General features: G+C 40.7%; 1 long non-coding RNA gene across 1 annotated transcript in view; it reads left to right on the forward strand.

Moving 5' to 3' along the window:
- Positions 1–278: 278 nt before the first annotated feature.
- Positions 279–14,308, forward strand: part of LOC141410771 (uncharacterized) — a 62,341-nt gene continuing 48,311 nt past the window's right edge. The window contains exons 1-2 of the long non-coding RNA XR_012435554.1: positions 279–326; positions 1,318–1,399. This is a non-coding gene — a long non-coding RNA (uncharacterized lncRNA). The remainder of the gene's footprint in view (positions 327–1,317; positions 1,400–14,308) is intronic.

Genomic DNA, 14,308 nt, shown 5'->3' on the forward strand with positions numbered 1-14,308 from the left:
TCAATTTATCAGCCCAGATCTGTAAACTTGGTCTTTCCAAACAAAAACTCATTCCTTGCCTTCAGGTGACTTTCTCAAAGGAGTTGTCCTGTTGCAGAGATAAAAGTTGTACAGCATGTAGCTAAAGTCATTTCATAGCTCAGCAATGAAAATGCACTAAATTTCATTATTATGTCATTGTATTTATTAATGTCCTTTGGAGACTAAGGAACAGTGCCAGGCATTGAACAAATGCCACATTAGTGGACTGATTTCTATTTTGGTCATGCCACATCTGAGTTTCCCTCAGAAGCCCTCGCAAGAGATCATGCCTACCCGTAAGCTACGTGAGTACCCTAGGCTCAGATGTTCCCCAGTGTTTGCCGAAATTTAGAAAAAATACAATTCCTCCTTTAATCAAAGTCATGTATTTATAATGTAAAGAGTTTTGCTCTTCTCTTTTCTCTTTTTCTCCCATTCTATGCCTTCAAGTTTTTCTTTTCTACCAGACACCCTTGTGCATGTTCTTGACTAAGGTGAATTTCTATCTATTAAATTAAAACTTTTTGCTCTCATTATTGGGATGTGTGTGTGTGTGTGTGTGTACTGTCATTCACAAATGTACCTATATACATGTATGCATACAAATACATATATATATAATTTTGTGTTATAATTTATTTGTAACCTTACTTTTTTGTTTTTTAACTTGCCTCTATATTAAGGACCTTTCCCTATAATACATTACATATGATCATCAGTAGGACACACCTTTAGCAAGACAAAGGCAATCATGAATGTAACACTTTCTTGAGATCAAACATTATATTTACTTTTCCATTAATTTTATAAAATTAAGAAAGTATTGACACTAATGCCTGATTAATATTGTCAGATACCTTTCAGGTACACAATTATTAATTATATGTTGATATCATAAAACTATTTGAAAAACATCCTTAGGCTATAACAACTGAAATTGGTCTTTTGTACAGCTTTTGACTTTCTCTGGATTGTAAACATTGCACTTCTCTGAAATTTTCAAACAGTGGCATTTATTAAAATTGATATTTTTAGCAAGACCAGAAAATGAAAACACCTATTGGGAACATAATGACTGAAGTAAACACATTTTTTACAATAAAATTTCAATGTCTGGCATAGCTCATTTACCATTCAGACTTTATTAAAATTGGTCACTGGTAATAGGTGTGATCAGGCAGAAAAGGTTAGATAACAAACAATCTTGACATCTCAGTTGTTCAACATAAGATCTAATACCTATTTGTATCCCCTATAAATCAGTTTTTACTTTTGTGGTTTTCACATTTACTCTAGATCTGGAGGACCTAGGCAACATCTGGAAAGATGTTCATGACTACAGCAGAAGAAAAACAGAACTCTGGAAGGCCTTGCAAAGGTAATCAGATATTCTACATTTAAAGTGGTATATGCAAGCTCTACTACGTCTCCTTGGCCATCACTCATCACATAACCTTACTGAACCTCAAGGGGGCAAGAGACGGCAGTCTTATCCAGTGCCTACAAGAGAGGACAACCAGAATTGTTTCATAAGTGAGTAGCTCTTCATGAATGCTGTACTATAAATATTAACTAGTGATGTGTCAAAACTGGCTTATAGCAGTTTGAGAAAGGTGATTGTGCACATGTCTTCACAAATCCCTATTCAAAGATGATACTTTGGAAGCGTGGGTATTATACCATTATAGCAAAATATCTGACAACATCAACTTATAAGGAAGAAATATTATTTTATTTCACAGTTGCTTGGTTCATTCACTTTGGGCCTGTGGTGGGGAGTGTGTGACAGAGAAAAGCTTCTCAAAGAGCCATAGAAAGAGGAGCTGAGGTTCCAATATCCTCTTCAAGGGCAATAGCCTCACTTTCTTACAACAGGCCCCACCTCTTAAAGGTTCCATTGGCTCCCAGTAGTGCCATCAGCTAGAGACCAAGCTTTAAATACCTGAGCCTTTGGGAAACACTTAAGACCCAAATCACAGCAGATAATTACATCAGGGATATTGATCAGCACTACTAATTAGGGCTTTTTTTTTCTTTCTGAGAGCCAATTATCAAACTATTAAAGTATACCTGGAAGTGTTAATTTATGAAGACAAACAAAACAAGAATATAAGACCATTAAATACAAGTGTTTCATGCTCATACTTTAAAAATTTCAGAGATACTTATACTGTCTGCTGGGTCCCTCTACATTTGCACAAAGTATTTACATGTAGGGAAATGTTTTACTTAAAAAATCCTTTACTTTTGCCTAAGTTTTTTTCTGAGCTAGGGTCCTTAGATAAACAGATGTCCCTGATTTTTCCTTAGTTAAAAACAGCCAATTTCAGCATCTTTATAAATAAAAGTAACATATTGAGACCTTGTTGAAGCCGCACATTTTTTAAACTCCATTGCATAGCAGACTATAGCTATATCTGCTAGCCAAAAGACTTCAACTACTGGAGACCACTTATTTTAAGAGCTGAACTGATATTATCTTCAATGCCTTACAATTTCTATTACAGCATGTTGAGTTATAGTTTAAAAAATTCATTATTCAATTTCCTTAACTTTTATCTACATTCAACTACTGCAAAGTTATTTTCCCTGGAAATAAACTTCATTAAGTTAAAACAAATCTATAGTCCCAACATTGTTTATAATTTATTGTTTCTGAGATAATTTTGTTATTGCTAACTATCCTCTGGCCAAAGAAAAATTTGACTGGACAAGTGAATGGCATTGTAAAGTAATATCATCATAACAATAAAAATTAGTATCACACAGCATAGCATAGAAGGCTTTAATATATATAAAGTACCTCCAGACAAAAAGAAACATTAATGCATACAATGTAGTTCCATTTGTATAGTCAGAGATGGGAAAACTACATATGATTAGAGTATAATACACATATAGTAAGTCTGAAACAAAATAAAAATAAATGTATCAAAGTGTTAGCATAGTGACCCAGTCTGAATGTGGTAAATCAATGTATAGAATCCAGATTACTGGAAATTAACTAATTTGTGAAGGAAATGTTAGGTACATGATTGTTCTACTATGCTTTTTATTTTCCCATTTATGTTTTATTCAATATTTTATGTATGTGATATGTCTCACTGTTCAAATATATGAATAAAAATAAATGACACTCAAAATGAACTGCAGAAAATGTGAAGTCATCTCTATAGTAACGATATAGAAACCAATAACTAAAAATTCTTTCTTGAATGACAGAGGAAAGAATGTTCAGCAAGGAGCTAGGCATGTGTCAGCAAGTGGATGGAGGCAGAGATCAGGAAGATCGAGGTTCAAAGCCAGCCCAGGCAAATAGTTCAATATAGTTCTAGAGGCCTTATCTTGAAACCACCCATCACATAAAAAGGGTTGATGGAGTGGCTCAAGTTATAGGCCCTGAGTTCAAACCCCAGTACAGCAACAACAACAACAACAAAGGTCATATATAAAGGGAAGGCAATTTGTTAAAAATACAAGTTTGCAAGTATAATAATTTTACAATGTTATTCTCTTAAGTTCAACATATAATTATGAATGTCTTTCACAGTAAATCTCAATGTGCCTATAGAGCTGGTAACTAAATTTTTTTGAGATTATAGACTGGATTTAAATTAGATCTCAGCTACTTCTCAAGATGCTTCACCTTGCCATAGCCTCAAATTATTCTAATTTTTATTTTCCTATCAGAAGGATGTATCAGGATGGTATTAAGCACACTAAATTTGGATTTTCATAATTTTATATAATATTCTATGATTTGGTGATTTTTTTATAAAATGGATTTTGAGCTTAAATCTTGAAATAAAACTCACATTTTCAAACCTGTCACTCCAGCATGTTACCTGACAAAGATATAAGTATAGTCTCTGAATTCCTACATTCTATAAAAAAGACAAAGCACATTTATATAATGTTAACATAAGCAGATCTACAAGTTTGCATTTAGTCTTGTGCATATGACTGTTACAACCAACCCCAGAAATAGAACAAAAGAAAAAAGCATTTTTACTTATTTCATCCTGATGAGTGAATTTATGGCAATGTTGGAGGGTTTTAGAAACTCTGAAAGACAATGCTTCTCAATATATAAGTTGAACTTTTTCATTCATGGCAAACAACAATAAAAATAGTGAAAGGTAAAATTTTACCATATGTGTTTTAAAGCCTGAAAATTGCTGTAGACCAAACAATTTGTCATGAATATCAAGAAGACTAACAGAAGAAAATGTCTGGTTCAAAAATCCTTCTGTTTAGGAAACTGAGCTTCAAACCAAATAAACATTTGTACAGCATAACAAAAGCAGTTGGTTACTGAGGACTAGATTCTGAGAATGCTAAATCCTAAGTTTTTTTACTTTCTTTGACAACATATTATATGAGAATATAATATTTTATGAGAATATATTGTTATTTTCCAGGATTAGCATTTTCTCTAAGCTCTAGGTTCCTTCTCTCAGAAACATTTTTTCTGGGATAAAATATGAATGGAAGTATCATTCTGGCATTATATAAAATGTTATGTAAATGATTCTTGTCACAACCAAAGATTCTATTCTGAACTCAGACTTGATGGCCATACAGAAATAGCATGATGACTCATCAGGGCCTCTCTAGAAAGGCTGGGAGCTTGTTTAAAAGTTAATAAAGTTTCTTCACCTGATTCACATTAGTCTTGGCTGACAGTCTCAATCACTGTTCCATGCAGACTAAAATAGAATCATGGAAATTTCAAAGGCTGCAAGACTAGAGGTAAAATCTACCGATACAGACAGTCAGGGCTATTAGCTTGCAGCAGTTGTGAGTGCCTACTATGGAGATGGTGTTGAAACTCCATGACAGAGATGAATGAAGCACTCTTCTGCCACAGAAAAAGAGAAAATGTTTTCATTCTTCAGAGGGAGCATTTCTTGAGATCTTAACAAGTTTACCAATTGACATCAATCATATCACTTATTGTACCTTCACTTAGTGATATACATTTCAACTCCCATTACAATAGGAGGAAATTGAGGTACAGAAGGTTGAATTACTCAAGTCAAGTTAATTAAGTATTTTAATTTTTTGTTTCTTTATGTTTTCCTCATATGTTGAAGACAGATATAAAATTATCAGTTCTGGAAATATTATTTTGTACAATATGATATTATATAAGTTATAAAGATTATTTCTATTTCTCAACAATTAAAACCATCAAATGAGCAATCCAAAATTCTCACTCAAGCCTGCTGGTTCACACCTATACTCCTCAGCAAGCAGGATGCTGAGGCAGAAGGATTGAGAGTTCAAGGCAAGCCTAGGCTAAATAATAAGATGCTATCTTCAACAAAACAAAACAAAATCTCACACAATTAAATACATTCTCCTGCAACTTTCTCTTTTGTGCTAGAACCTCTCTTAAGCCTTTACCAGGCTTTTAGTGTCCATGCCCTATCCCCAGAGCTAAGTATCACTCTTCAGACATTACTTGTCGTACTATGGTATAACTCACATACAAATCTTTAATATAATAATCTCCTTTTGGTTCTTCAGGGGAATACACTGAGCCTGGAAAAGCACCTTTTAGAAGGTGACAGAGGTGGGTAAATAATGGCAAATACTAGAGGAATGAAAATAAAGAACAAATCCAAGTTCTTCACTCTAATCTCTTTCTTAGCAGACATTTGAAGGAACTTTCTGTTTTCTTCTAAATAAATATTGATAGTCTATTTATTAATTTAATAAATATTGATTAATAATGATACACATTCCAAGCATGTACAGAAACATATTTTATTCATCTATTTTAAAATTTGCTGGCTTGGCTGGGTGTCAGTTGCTCACACCTGTAGTCCTACCTACTCAGGAGGCAAAGATCAGGAGGACTGAGATTTGAAGCCAGCCTAGGCAAATAGTTCACGAGACCCTATCTCAAAAAAACCCTTCACATACAGAAAAGGTCTGGTGGAGTGGCTCAAGGTATAGGGACTGAGTTCAAGCCCCAGTACTACAAATAAATATAAAACAAAATTAGCTGCCTTTATTACTCCTAGATATCAATTCATAGTAATAACAGAATTTATTTAGCATATAATTCATGTTGAGAAAATGATAAATGCTTCAAAATATTTTCTAATTTATTCTCAAAAAAGCTTATAAGATTGGTACTAATATTACTTTCAATTTATAAATGCAGAAATTATGATTTCACGAAGTTAAATAATTTGCTCAAGACCACATGTAGCTTACTAAAATGTAGACGCAAATAACCATTTTAATAGAAAAATCAAACAGCTCACTTTGTTTTATTTCACCAAAGGTAGTTGGCTATTTTTCACAATGCAACGTTTACTGAATTAAACGTTTATTGCTACTCTTAAAACCATGAGACCAGAAGTGCTTTCTCGAAACACAGTGCATCATGCGGGAATATAAATAAATAGTATTACATAATTTAGTAATCTAGATTAATTATATGTTGATGTTGCAGAGAACCAAAGTCATTGAAAAGCCATCCCAACAAGCTCACTCTTAGACCCAAGCCAGAAAGAGAAAAGTTTTAGACTCATATATATCACATATCCTTGCAGAACTAATTTCAATTACTTAAACAAGATTGACTAAAAAGTAGACATGGATAAGCTAAGCACGCTTAATACCTGCATTTTAAAAACTCTTGAGTGATATTAACCAAATTGTCAATTACAGTATTTTCCAAGATACACCACTCTTTCTGTAGCCAAAGATCTTCAATACAAGATTTTAGCTTGATGGTTAAAAATACATCTTGATAAAATATTCATTTGATAAAAAATGCTGCAAAAGTCATGGAGAGAACAATTCATATTTAGTGGATTTTAGCTTCAGGCATAAGGAATAACAATTAAGACTTAGTTAAGTTGCTATATAAGAGTTGTTAAATGGAGACACACTACATGTTAATAAAGTTTTAAAATTACACCCAAGAAACCACCTGGTGCTTTGTATGCAAATAGTCCTGTGATCCTTGAACATTAGACTTCTAATATCCCTAAGTCCCTAGGTTGCAAGAGATGCAGTGCACAACAGAGAAAGGTTGTATACAATGGTGTGATTTAAAGTGAATGACAATAGTCTCAAATTTAAATTCTTTCTGATTCTCACATCTGTGTTTATTTATTGTTTACAAATACTTCACTAAGATTAGGATTTGCAGGTAGAATTGGGAATTTTGTTGTGTAATGAAAGTGCTTCCCTAGAAGCTATCTTATATGATCATTTTAAAAACTCTTTCAATTTTGAAAGATCAGGGCTAATAAATCCATAGGAAAAAAAAACAAAGAAGAAAGACAGAAGGATGATTGATAAAAGTAAAATTGTCCTATATGACTGTAGAAGACACATTTTTTTCTCACAGAACTAGAAAGAAAAAATCAGACTGGTGTGAGTTCTTGTGATGGAAAAATAGGTTATGCCTAAATTAATATCAGAAGTTAAAGAAGCAGCTCAAATAACTGTGCTAAATAATTACAAGAGTCTATGGTCAGGATGTTGATAAGGTGTAGGAACACTCCAGGTTTGAAATGAAAGCTTACATTATCTATCTCAGCAGCATATCAGCTCTCTTTTAATATATTATTTTTAGAAATTATAGAAATTGTAGAAGTAATATTTACTTACTATACCATTTCAATCTTAGTCAAGAAAAATGAATCAAAGTTAAAATATAATATGAACAATTTCACATCTGTCCTACTATTAATATTTATTTCATATTGTTAGGACCCAGAATCCTATTCCCCCGAGAGACAGAGAGCCAGGCGTGAATGCAATCAACAAAGCAGAGTTTATTGGGCTGGCTAGCCAGGGTCGAGCTCCCACACAGACACGCAGGACCGGTTAGGAAAACATGACCCTGAGCCTCTTTAGGGGAAATCTTATATAGACCGCGGTGGCATGCGTATTTTCGTTATCAACATTGGGCAAGCAGGCAGAGCACATCTTGCGTGTACCTCACATCTTGCACGTACTTCACATCTTGCATGTACCCCCCGCTCACATTCCCCACATTCTATATGCCCTAACTGAGCCCTGCCGCATTGCTTATCTTATCTACATGGGGTGTTTGGTACTGGTTTCTCCAACAAGGGGGTTGGGGCCTGCTGAGACCTCTTATTCCTTTCATTCCCCCCTTTTCTTACGGCCTAAATTGAGGAATCATTCTCAAGGGGATGAAGAGCCTGATATTGTTGGCGGAGGACCAGAAGTTGGATAGTATTAATTCGACTTTTGACAAAAGTCATAAGTCGGTTTAGAATCCAGGGTCCTATGGTAACAAGTAATAGGATGATTATTATTGGCCCTGCCAATGCAGATAAAAGGGTAGCCAACCATGGGGACTGGTTAAACCAAGACTCGAACCAGCTTTCCCCGGCCTCTTTTTCTCGTTTTCTTTGTTCCAGGCTCTTTCGAAGTTTAGACATGGAGTCACGAACAACTCCGGTATGGTCAGCGTAAAAACAACATTCTTCCCCTAGAGCAACACATAGTCCCCCCTTTTGGAGGAACAACAAGTCCAGACCTCGTCGGTTTTGAAGTACTACCTCAGACAGGGAAGTGAGGGATTTTTCTAGGTGGCTAATGGAGGTTTCTATTCTCTCTATATCTTCGTCTATGGCTGCACGCAGCGAAGACATCCCTTTCTGCTGGGTGGCCAAAGAAGCTATGCCAGTTCCTGCTCCCGCTAACCCTAGGCTGAGTAGGGTAGCAATAGTTACTGTGGAAATAGGTTCTCTCTTTTTCCTTTTTTCAACCATTTTTGTATTCCAGTATGAATATAGACTCTCTTCCGAATGATAGAGGATGCGGGGCAGCACAGTCACTATAACACAGAATTCTTTAGAGCTGTTAAACACCTTAGTTGATAGGCATGGGGTGAGTCCAGACCGCGAGCATAGCCACCACCCATTGTCCTTTGGAATTACCCATTTAATAGCATTTTCCCAGGTAGAACTGGCGTTAATAACAGTACATAAGTCCCGTCTGTTCTTTGGCACTTTTCCTAAGCAGGTTCCTTGGCCGCTTACCTGCTGTATGGTCAGACCTCTCTTACGGTCTCCCCAGGAACATTGAATAGGGTTTTCCTCAGATGAGGTATCGTGAGTGGTGTTTAGCCCTATTGCCTCATAGAATGGGGGCCTCACATCATAACATAACCAACAGGAGTTAGTCATGTTAGGGTTGGTGTGGTTTAACGTCAGGAAGGCAGCACCCACTAGCTCCCAGAGGGGGTCTTTAGATCCAGTCATGAGACTGGGCCTCACCAGGGGAGGGCTGGTTTCTGATGGTCTTGGAGTTGTAACATTAGCCCGGGCTATGGTTGAGGGAAGGTGATGAGCTGTGGAAGGTCAGGGAGGTGGCTTTACATAGGGTGGCCTAAGTACCTTATTAGGGCCTATTGTTAGAGTAGAGACTGGTTGTTGCACACGCCGAAAAGTAAAAAGGGCTCCTGGATGATTTGTTTTGTAGAGTCTGACTCCCCAGGATTTACCCAATTCCCAATTCGTTGCCTTTTTTCCTAAATCAGTGAAATTTATCATAATGGGATTACAATTGGGGGGAGTTGGGCATCCCTTATTTATAGGTCTAGGTTGGTGGTATGTAATGCCAGATTGAGAGACTCTACTTAATTGAATAAGGTCCCCCTGTTTGGGGGATGGCCACCATATATCCCCTGAGCTCTCACAATCCCATGACTTACAATAATAGTCTGCGATTCCTCCACATTTTTTTCTGTGGTTGGGTTGGGGAGCAGGGCAGACATAGAAGTAACTTTGGCGCAAATCCCATTGTCCCCTGCCAGTGAATAAGGCCCTTAAGTCAAAGTATAATTCTGGGAACCAGGTGCTGGGAGGGGTCACCTTGGAGGTCTGGTTAAGAATGTCTCCTGTGGATACATCTACAATCATCCAGGTCAGGTTAAAAGGTTGATGTGGATTTGTATGCCCCCAGCAAGTGGTGGACAGGGTTAGAAAAAGGAATAAAGTTACCGAGGTCCAGTATGAAGTTTGAGTTTGAAAAAATTTTCCTTGTGGTGGGACACCCTTCTTGTTGGCAGGAAGCCTTTCTTCATAGCTACCGGATCTGCCGGTCTGATGTGGGTGTAGTGGACCCAGGTGATAATCCCATTCTAGGAGGGCTGCGGAGCATCTGGAGTGTTCTCGTTTTTCGGAGCATCCCGTATCAGCCAGAGCTTGAGTGGGTTTGTTGGATGCTTCCGTGCAGACCAATTTTCCTGTTTTTTCTCTGGAGGGTGAGCCTGTCTTACATGGGAATGGTGTAACCATGCTGCAATCCCGTCGACCTTGAGGGTGGTAGGGGTAGTAAACAGTACAACATAAGGTCCTTTCCATCTAGGCTCTAGGGTTTTGGACTGATGTCTTTTAACCCATACCATATCCCCTGGGACTATGCCATGCTCCGTGTTCGGGGTCCTCTCTGCAGTATGGTATGCTTGAATTAGGGGCCATATTTGTTGTTGTACTTTAGCTAAAGCCTGTAGAGTAACACGATAATTTGGGGCCAGATCACCTAGTCTCGGGCTTAAGGTCCTCTGAATGATGGGGCGTGGAGCCCCATACAGGATCTCAAAGGGAGTTAGCCCGTGGACATATGGAGAGTTCCGGACCCGGAAGATGGCCAAGGGAAGGAGCGTCACCCAATCACCGCCAGTCTCCAGGGCCAATTTGGCTAAGGTCTCCTTTAGTGTCCTATTCATCCTTTCTACTTGCCCTGAGCTCTGGGGGTTATATTCGCAATGTAGCTTCCAATTGGCCCCCATAGTCTGGGCTAGTCCCTGCAGGACTTTACTAACAAAAGCCGGACCGTTATCTGACCCAATTGCCTCGGGCACCCCATATCTGGGTATGATTTCCTCTAGCAAAGCTTTTGCCACTACCTGACTCGTCTCCTTCTTTGTAGGAAAAGCCTCCACCCAGCCTGAAAAGGTATCTATGAATACCAGCAAATATTTGTACCCAAACTTTCCCGGTTTTACCTCAGTAAAATCCACTTCCCAACTTCTTCCCGGAGCCCTCCCCCGTTCCCGAGTACCTGTATGGTGCCCCTCCCTTCGTCCTGGTTTCATGATTGTGCAGCTGGCACAATCTTCCACAATTTGGTGGACTGCTATGGTCTGGTTCGGAAATCAGAGCTGTGCAGATGTCAACAAGTCTAGTAATTTTCTCCGCCCCAAATGGGTGGACTTATGTAAGTTAGCCAACAGGAATCGTCCGAGTTTTTCAGGCAGAATTAACTTGCCTTCCAAGTCGCTTTTCCATCCGTCTTCCCCTTCTCTAAAGGGGGAGTGGGCTCTCATCCAAGTGAAATCCTCTGTGGAGTATTCTGGTCGGGGGGGTAGCGGAGGGAGCTCTGGGACCGGCACGTCTATCGCCGCAACCGTGGAAGGTTGCCCTGTCTCCATGGGAGGACTCACCATTGCTACTCTCTTTGCTTCTTGATCTGCTCTGTTGTTACCGACAGCTTCCGGTGTCTTGGCAGACTGGTGGCCTGGGACATACATCACTGCCACTGCCTTCGGTTTTTCCACTGCCATTAATAGATGCTGGACTTTGGCTAGGTTCTTTAGATGTTTTCCTTCTGCTGTGCAGAATCCTCTTTTGCGATAGATGGCCCCGTGGACATGGATGGTACTGAAAGCATAGCGGCTATTGGTGTAGATATTGACTCGCTTTCCTTTTGCCCTCTCCAGGGCCTCTGCCAAGGCAATTAATTCCGCTTTTTGGGCTGATGTTCCGGGTGGGAGGGCGCTGCTCCATACCGTATTTCCTTCTTGGTCGACTACAGCTGCCCCTGCCCTTCGGGCTCCATCTTGGAAAAAACTGCTTCCATCCGTGTACCAGTTTAATTTGCAGCCGGACAGGGGGGTATCCTTTAGGTCAGCCCGTACCTGTGTAACTTCGGAGAGGAATTCTTTGCAGTTATGGACAGGTGTCTGCAGTTCCGGGTTAGGCAACAAGGTGGCAGGGTTCAGGATTACGGGATCTGTGAATGTGATCCGAGGGGAATCCAACAAGAGCCCCTGGTAGTGGGTGAGCCTGGCATTCGTCATCCATTTCCCAGGGGGTTGTTTAAGGATTCCCTCCACCGGGTGAGGGGCCGTTACCCAGAGGGCCTGTCCAAAGGTTAGTTTATCGGCTTCTCTCACCAGCACAGCAATGGCCGCTATGATGCGGAGGCAGGGGGGCCATCCTGCCGCTACTGCGTCTAATTTCTTGGAAAAGTATGCCACTGGTCTCTTCCAGGGACCTAGCTGTTGGGTCAAGACTCCTTTGGCTACCCACTTTTTCTCATCTACAAACAGAGTGAATGGTCTTGTAGGATCTGGCAAGGCTAAGGCAGGGGCCTGCAAAAGAGCGTCTTTTAGCTGATCAAAGGCCTGTTGTTCTCTCTCTCCCCAACTCCAATCTGGAGCTTCTTTGGTGGCCTCATATAGGGGTCTGGCTATTTCCGCAAATCCTGGAATCCAGAGTCTACAGAACCCCGCGGAGCCCAGGAATTCTCTCACCCCCCTAGTGGATGTCGGGGATGGGATAGCCAGAATAGTCTGTTTCATGGCATCAGTCAGCCATCTTGCCCCATCTGCAATCCGATAACCCAAATATGTCACTGACCTTTTACAGATGTGAGTTTTCTTGGCACTTGCCCGATACCCCAGCTCACCTAATTCCGTTAGCAGGTGTTCAGTAGCCTTGATGCACTCCTCTCGGGTTTCTGCCGCTAACAGTAAGTCATCAACATACTGTAATAGAGTGACTCGTGGGTGGCTCTGACGAAAAGGTTCCAGGTCCTGGCTCAGGGCCTCATTAAACAGGGTGGGAGAGTTTTTAAATCCTTGCGGCAGTCTGGTCCAAGTGAGCTGTCCGGATTGGCCCCCATCTTCTTGCCATTCGAAAGCAAATAGCGGCTGACTAATTTCTGACAATGGAATGCTGAAGAAAGCATCTTTCAAATCAAGGGTTGTATACCATACTTGCGAGGGGGGTAGGTGGCTGAGCAAGGTATAGGGATTCAGAACGGTGGGATGAATGTCCTCCGTCCGCTCGTTTACCTTTCGTAGGTCTTGCACAGGCCTATAGTCCCCGCTTCCCGGCTTTCGGACAGGGAGCAGAGGAGTATTCCAGGCAGACTGACAAGGCCGCAGTACTCCTTCCTTTATTAGCCTGTGGATATGAGGGGCTATGCCTCTTCGGGCCTCCTCAGGCATAGGATACTGTTTCGCCTGAATGGGGAGAGCAGAAGCCTTCAATTGTATAACTACGGGCGGGAGGTGTTTGGTGAGGCCGGTTCCCGCAGTCTCTGCCCAGGCCGTGGGAAATCTTTTTACCCAATGAGTCATGTCCCCTCCTGGTTCCTGTTGACTCTCAAACAGACGATGCTCATCAGCCAATGATAGGGACAAGACATGAATCGGGCTCCCTTCTCGATCAGTCACAATTATTCCAACTGGTTCAAAATGGATATGGGCCCCTATTTTGGTGAGTAGGTCCCGTCCGAGCAGGGGAGCGGGGCTCTCAGGGACGACCAAGGAGTGTGTGACCTGGTGTTTTCCTAAGTTCACCTTTCTTTTGGTAGTCCATGTACATAACTGCGTACCGGTGGCCCCCTGAACAACACTTGTTCGTGCCTTGTTCAAAGGTCCATGTGCCTTGTTTAAAACCGAATATTGGGCGCCGGTATCCACCATGAACCCCATCAGCTTCCCCTCCACATGCATTGTTACCCAGGACTCGGGGAGGGGGTCCGAGCCCCGTCTCCTTCAGTCCTCTTCTCCGGCTAGGAGGACTCTGGCCTGCTCTACTGCTCGTTCCCTTTCCCTGTTTTCCCCCGGTCTCCTTCCAAACCCTCTTCTTCCCTTTAACTTAGGACATTCTCTCTTCCAATGCCCCGTTTCCTTACAGTAAAAACAGTGTTCCTTATCCGGGGTCCTGGCGTGGCCCCCTCCCCTGGGTTGGTCCCGGACACCCGCTAGGAAAATACGAGCCATTTCTCTCTGTTGCTTTCGGTTTTCCTTAGCCTGGAACTCCCGGTCCTCCTTTCTCAATTTCTCCTGGGCCTCCTTGTCTTCCTTTCTCTGTCTTTCCTCCCTTTCTTCTGGAGTTTCCCTAGCGGTAAAGACCTTTTCCGCTACCTGTAGCATTTCCCTTATAGTCATCTCCCCTAAGTTTTCCTGTTTATTGAGTTTTCTCCTAATGTCTGGAGCTGCCTGATTAATGAATGAGAGTACCACAGCAGACCGGTGGAGGTCCGC

This window comes from Castor canadensis, chromosome 9 (assembly GCF_047511655.1).
Source record: "Castor canadensis chromosome 9, mCasCan1.hap1v2, whole genome shotgun sequence".
NCBI lineage: Eukaryota > Metazoa > Chordata > Mammalia > Rodentia > Castoridae > Castor > Castor canadensis.